Source organism: Balaenoptera borealis, assembly GCF_965194805.1.
Source record: "Balaenoptera borealis genome assembly, chromosome: 2".
Classification (NCBI taxonomy): Eukaryota; Metazoa; Chordata; class Mammalia; order Artiodactyla; family Balaenopteridae; genus Balaenoptera; species Balaenoptera borealis.
In genome coordinates, this window is record NC_138867.1 from 185422860 (window position 1) to 185430650 (window position 7791).

Consider the following 7791-nt stretch of genomic DNA (forward strand, 5'->3'; position numbering starts at 1 on the left):
CAGGGCCTTAGGGACAGCGTCAGAGACTTACTTAGGGACATATTCAGGGCCTTAGTTATAGACAGAATCAGGGCATTATTGAGAGGTATATGAGGCTATTAGGGACAGCATCACGGTGTTAGGGAAAGAGTTGGGGCATTATTATAGACAGTGTTAGTGCCTTAGGTAGACGCATCATCACAACCTTAGTTAGGAAGAGGGTCAGGGCCTTGGTTAGGGACAGGGTCAGGCCAACAGTGAGGGCATCTAAGGCTATAAGGGACATCGTCAAGGCCGTAGACTGGGTCAGGATCAGGGCTGTTGTGTCGACCAGTGTCAGGGCATTAATGAGGGACAAAATTAGGGTGTTAGTTAGGGAAAGAGTCAGGTCATTAGTTACAGGCAGTTTTAGGGCCTCAGGTAGAATCAGCATCAAGGCCTTAGTTAGGAAGAGCATCAGGGCCCCAATTAGGTTCAGCATCAGGACGTTAGTTAGGGCCAGCAACAGGGCCTTAGTTAGGGACAGTGTTGTCAGGACCTCAGAAATAACTTGAGGGCTTTAGTAAGAGACAGTTCAGGCTGTTAGTTAGGGACACTTTCTTAGGGACATATTCAGGGCTTTAGTAATGGACAGGATCAGGGTGTTATTTAGTGACAGCCTGGTCTATGATGGAAAGCGTCAGGGCCCAAGTTAGGGAGAGTGTCAAGGTCTTAGGGACAGGGTTTGGGTCTTCACAAGTTATAGCTCAGGCCGTTAGCTTGGGATGGCATCAGGGGCTTGGTTAGGGAGAATGTCAAGGCTTCAGTTAGAGATAACTTGAGGGACTTAATTAGACACAGTTCAGGCTGTTACTTAGGGACATTGTCAGGGCCTTAGTTAGGACTAGTGTCAGGGTGTTAGGGATAAAGTTAGGGTGTTACTTAGGGAAAGAGTCAGGTAATTAGTTACAGATAATGTTAGTGCCTTAGGTAGACATAGCATCAAGTCCTTAGGAAGAGCGTCAGGGCCTCAGTTAGGGACACTGTCAGGACATTAATAGGGCCAGCCTCAGAGTGTTAGGTAGGGCCATCGTCAGGACATTAGTTAGGGGCAGATTCAGGACCTTAGTTAGGGACAGCATCAGGGCCTCTGTTAGAGAAAACTTGAGACCCCTAGTAAGAGACAGTACAGGGGTTAGTTAGGGACATTGTCAGGGCCTTAATTAGGGACAGTGTCAGGGACTTAGGGATAGCGTCAGGGCCTTTGTTAGTGCCAGTGTCATAGCATAATTAGGGAAAAAGTTAGGCCATTATTTAAAGACAGACTTAGGGAATTAGAGACAGCGTCATGGCCTCAGTTAGGACCAGCGTCAGGACATTAGCTAGGGATAGTGTCAGGACCTTAGTTATTGACCGCATCAGGGCCTACGTTAGGGACAGCATCAGCGTCTAGTTAGGACCAGCATCAGGGCCTTAGTTAGGGGAAGCACCTCAGACATTATGAGAGTAAAATATTATGTTGTTTATAAACTAAGAAGTCTCTGGTATTTCATTTTAGCAGCCAAAGAGCTGGCCGAGGATAAATATCTCTGAGCTTGAATACCTATCAAGAGAAACCTTCAAGTCTCAAAAGAAAAGAAAATGGGCTGGAAAGAAACCAACAGAACCAAATAATCAATAATTGTGGAACAACTAAAAATGCTATGACATATACATAATGGGTATAGCAAGAGAAGAATAAAGATAGAAAACAGAAAATATTTTTATCTTTGTGTCCTTTTCCATGTAGGTTATTACAGAGTGTTGAGTAGACCACTCTTGGTATTCCATAGGTCTCTGGGGATGATATATTTTATATGTATTAGTATATGTTTGTTAACCCCAATATCCTAATTTATCCATTCCTCACACCTTTTCTTTGGCTTAACCATAAGTTTGTCTTCTCAGTCTGAGATTGTCTTTATCTATGGAAATATATTCATTTTTATGAATTTTCAGATACCATAAGTGATATCATAGGACATTTGTCTTTCGCATTCTGACTTACCTCATGTTGTGTGATTAGCTCTAGGCTCATCTGTGGTGCTGCATATGCCATTCTTTTATTTTTTTTTCGTGGCTAATATTCCATTCTGTACAGATAACACTTTTTCTTTGTCCATTCATCTGTTTATAGACCTTTTTTTGCTTCCATGTCTTGGTATTTCAATATTGCTGCAGTGCACATTTGCCTGCCTCTGTCTTTCCGATTCTGGTGGTCTTAGGTTATAGGCCCAGAAGGTGCCCTGCCAGATCATATGGCGACTCAATTTTTACCTTTTAAAGCAGCTCCATTCAGTTTTCGTTAGTGCTGTTACCACTTTACATCCCACCAGCAGCTAGAAGGTACACAGTTCTCTAAAACCTCTTCAGCATTTATAGTTTGTAGACGTTTTGCTGATGGTCATTTGACTGGTGTGAGCTGAAACTTTTTTGGACGTTGGATTTGCATGCGGCTAATAATTCCTTATACTCAGCTTTAGGCATGTCCTTTTTTTTCCTTTCCTTTTTTTTTTAAAAGAGTGAGTACAACTTCCTTCTTCATATTGACTTCTTGAAAACTTTGTCATGTGTTGTTTTTTCTTGCCTATTCCCTACCCCAGGACATTTTTTGAGGGCAGGTGTCATTTACAGCCCTGCAGTCCTTGTGACTATTAAGCGACCATTAGCACTGGGTTTAAAGCTGCTGTTGCGGAAAACAGCCACAAGGCGGCAGCATTATTACGTTCTCAACTCTTGTTACTAGGACAACAGAGTCTTCCTGGAGGTAGTGTTCCGAGGTTGTAAATTAGAGTGGAATGTGCTGGGACAAGCCCCCAGAAGTTTATGTCTCCTTACTTATGTTTGTTTTTAAAATTTAATTTCTATTTCTTATTGCAGTAAATTTGATTAGAGTGTTGTGATTGTCTGGCTGTACAGAATCTGCTCAATGATTCATACATATGTCTGTTCATCTTCGGATCCTGTTACCATGTATGTTATTACAGAATGTTGAGTAGACCTCCCTTGGTATTCGGTAGGTGTTTTGTCATTATATATTTTATATGGATTGGTGATTCTATAATGCATATAGTTTATATGTTATATGTTTATATATACTTAACATACCTTAGTATATGTATGTTAGCCCCATAATCCTAATTTATCCGTCCTCCCACCTTTCATTTTGGTTAACCATTAGTTTGTTTTATAAGTCTGTGAGTGTCTTTTTCTGTGGAAATATGTTCATTGGTAGCAATCTTAGGATAACATGTATAAATGATATCATAGGATATTTGTCATTCCCTTTTGACTTACTTAACGTAATATGATTATTTCTAGGCTCATGTGTAGTCCTGAAAACGGCATTGTTCATTTTTTTTCCGAACCTACTCTTCCATTTGGTACGTATACCACTTCTTCTTTGTCCAATTATCTGTTGATGGACATTTTGTTTGCTTGCATGGCTTGGCTATTGTAAATATTTCTGCAGTGCATGTTTGCCTGTGTGTGCCTTTCCGATTCTGGTCTTCTTAGGGTATAGGCCTATTAGGGGATCGGCCGCATCATATGGTAGCTCTATTTTTACCTTTTAAACGCAGCTCCATTCTGTTCTCATTAGTGCTGTTACCACTTTACATCCCACCAGCAGCTAGAAGGTACACGGTTCCCTAAAACCTCTTCAGCATTTATAGTTTGTAGACGTTTTGCTGATGGTCATTTGACTGGTGAGAGCTGAAACCTTTGTGGACTTTGGATTTGCATGCAGCTAATAATTCCTTATACTGAGCTTTAAGCATGTCCTTTTTTTTTTCTTTTCCTTTTTTTTTTAAGAGTGAGTACAACTTCCGTCTTCATATTAACTTCTTGAAAAATTTGTCATGTGTTGAATTTTCTTGCCTATTCCCTACCCCAGGACATTTTTTGAGGGCAGGTGTCATTTACAGCCCTGCAGTCCTTGTGACTATTAAGCGACCATTAGCACTGGGTTTAATGCTGCTGTTGTGGGAAACAGCCACAAGGCGGCAGCATTATTACGTTCTCAACTCTTGTTACTAGGACAACAGAGTCTTCCTGGACGTCGTATTCCTCGGTTGTAAATTAGAGTGGAATGTGCTGGGACAAGCCCCCAGAAGTTTATGTCTCCTTACTTAGGTTCGTTTTTTAAATTTAATTTATATTTCTTATCGGAGGAAATTTGATTAGAGTGTTGTGATGGTCTGGCTGTACAGAATCTGCTCAATGATTCATACATATGTCTGTTCATCTTCAGATCCTGTTACCATGTATGTTATTACAGAATGTTGAGTAGACCTCCCTTGGTATTTGGTAGGTATTTTGTCATTATATATTTTATATGTATTGGTGATTCTATAATTCATATAGTTTATATGTTATATGTTTATATACACTTAACATACATTAGTATATGTATGTTAGCCCCATAATCCTAATTTATCCGTCCTCCCACCTTTCATTTTGGTTAACCATTAGTTTGTTTTATAAGTCTGTGAGTGTCTTTTTCTGTGGAAATATGTTCATTGGTAGCAATCTTAGGATAACATGTATAAATGATATCATAGGATATTTGTCATTCCCTTTTGACTTACTTAACGTAATATGATTATTTCTAGGCTCATGTGTAGTCCTGAAAACGGCATTGTTCATTTCTTTTCCGAGGCTACTATTCCATTTGGTACGTATACCACTTCTTCTTTGTCCATTTATCTGTTGATGGACATTTTGTTTGCTTGCATGGCTTGGCTATTGTAAATATTTCTGCAGTGCATGTTTGCCTGTGTGTGCCTTTCCGATTCTGGTCTTCTTAGGGTATAGGCCTATTAGGGGATCGGCCGCATCATATGGTAGCTCAATTTTTACCTTTTAAACGCAGCTCCATTCTGTTCTCATGATTAGCTGTTACCAGTTTACATCCAACCAACAGCATAGTGGGTATGCATTTCTCCACCAACCCGTCAGCATTCATTGTTTGTAGACTTTTTACGGATGGCATTTTGAATATTGGGTGGCGAAATGTTTTTGTAGTTTGGATTTGCGTCCAACCAATAATTCCTGACATTGAGCTTTTATTTATGTTCTTCTTTTTTTTTAAATAACAGAGTGAGTAACACTTACCTCTTCAAACAGTTTTCTTGAAAAATTTTCCGTATTATGAACTTTCTTGGCCATTACCTACCCCAGGACATTTTTTGAGGAATCGTGTCATTTATGGCCCTACAATTACTGTGAATCTCAAGTGACCGTTAGCCCTGTGTTTAAAGCTGCTATTGTGGGAAACGGCCACAAGGCGGCAGCATTTCTCCACTCCCAAATCTGGTTACTAGGGCAGCAGAGCCTTCCTGAAAGTCGTGTTCCTAGGTTGTAAATTAGAATGGGATATGCCAGGGAAAACCCCAATAACTTTATGTCTCATTAATTCTTGTTCGTGGTTATAATTTTTTAAATGGGGGTAATGAGTAGAGTAGTGTTTGTTCTGGGTGTGCACAATCAGGATCAATTGAACATTATATATATCTGTTCATGTAGAGAGCCTCTTCCCATGTAAATTACTATTATTTTTTTTTATAAATTTATTTTATTTATTTATTTATTTTTGGCTGAGTTGGATCTTCGTTGCTGCATGTGGGCTTTCTCCAGTTGCAGTGAGTGGGGGCTACTCTCCGTTGCGGTGCACGGGCTTCTCACTGCAGTGGCTTCTCTTGTTGCGGAGTACGGGCTCTAGGCGTGCGGGCTTCAGTAGTTGTGGTGCCTGGGCTCCGGAGCGTAGGCTCATTAGTTGTGGTGCACGAGCTTAGTTGCTCTGCAGAATGTGGGATCTTCCCGAACCAGGGATCGAACCTGTGTCCTCTGCATTGGCAGGCGGATTCTTAACCACGGTGCCACCAGGCAAGCCCCTGTGTAAGTTATTACAGAGCGTTCAGTAGACCTCCCTTGGTATATGGTCAGTCTTTTTGATACATGTGTTTAATATGTTTTTGTATATGTATGGTAACCCTAATCTTAATGTATCCATTCCTCCCACCTTTCCTTTTAGATAACCATAGTTTGTTTTCTAAGTCTGTGAGAGTCTTTCTCTGTGGAAATATGTTCATACGTGTGAGTTGTTAGGTAACAGCTAGGAGTGATATCACAGGTTATTTGTCGTCTGCTTTCCGACTTACCTCATGTTCTGTGATTATCTCTAGGCTCATCTATGGTGCTGCAAAGAGCAGTGTTTCATCCTTTTCCATGGCGAATATTCCCTTGTGTACATGGACCACTTCTTCTTTGTGCATTCATCTGTTGATGGACATTTTGGTTACTTCCAAGTCTTGGCTATGGTAAATATTGATGCAGTGCAGGATTGCCAGCCTGTGTCTTTTGGATTCTGGTCTTCTCAGGGGTTAAGCCCAGCTGTGGGCCTACTAGATCATATGGCAGTTCAATTTTTACCTTTCAATGCACCTCCATTCTGTTCTCGCTACTGGCTGTTAGCAGTTTACATCCCACCAGCAACTAGAGGGTACACAGATCTCTAAAACCCCTTCAGCATTTATTGTTTGTAGACTTTTTACTGATGGCATTTTGAGTAGTTGGGTGGTGATACCTTTTTGTAATTTGGATTTGCATGTGTCTAATAATTCCCGATATAGAGCTTTTATCTACGTCCGTTTTCTTTTCTTTTTTTTAAAGTGAAACAGGGAAACTTAGCTCTTCAAATTGTTTCCTTGAAAAATGTGCCATGTTCTGTGAATTCCTGTGGCCATTACCTGCACCAGGACATTTTTTGAGGGCAGGTGTCGTTTACAGCCCTGTAGTAATTGTGACTATCACATGACCATTAGTTCTGCGTTTAAAGCTGCTGTTGCAGGGATCGGCCACAAGGGGGCAGCATTTCTATATTCCCAACTCTGGTTACTAGGGCAACAGAGCCTTCCTGGAAGTCCTGTTTGTAGGTTGTAGAGTAGAGTGGAATGTGCCAGGACAAACCCCCAAAAACTATGTCTACTTATTTGTTGTTGGTATTCTCAGTTTAATTTTCATTTTTCTCAGAGCAAATTTGATTGCAATGTTGTGTTTGTTCTAGGTGTACAGAGTCTCTTTCATTGATTCATATATCTTTTCATGTTTGGATCCTGTTCCATATAGGTTATTACAGAATGTTGTATAGACCTCTCTTGGTATTCGGTATGTCTGATGATTATATATTTTATAAGTATTAGCATATGTCTGTTAAACCCAATATCCTCCGTTATACATTCCTCACAGCTTTCCATTTGGTTAACCACAAGCTTGTTATCTGAACGCGTGAGTGTCCTTCTCTGTGGAAATAGGTTCATTCCTATCAATTTTTAGGTAACACCTATACGTGATATCATAGGATATGTGTCTCTCGCTTTCTGACTTACTTCAAGTTGTGTGATTATCTGTAGCCTCATCTATGGTGCTGCAAACGGCATTGTTTCATTCTTTTCTGTGTCTAATATTGCATTGTGTACATGGACCACTTTTTCCTCCATTCATCTGATGATGGACATTTTTGTTGCTTCCATGTCTTGGCTATTGTAAATACTGCTGCAATACACGATTTTCCATCCTGTGTCTTTTTGATTCTGGCTTTCACAGGTGACAGGCCCAATAGTGGGCTTTCCGGATCATATGGTGACTCAATTTTTACCTTTAAACGCACTGCCATTCTGTTCCTATTATTGGCTGTTACCAGTTTACATCCCACTTAGACCGAGAGGTTACGCTATTTTCCACAACTTCTTCAACATCTACTGTTTGTTGACTTTTTGCTGATGGTCATTCTGA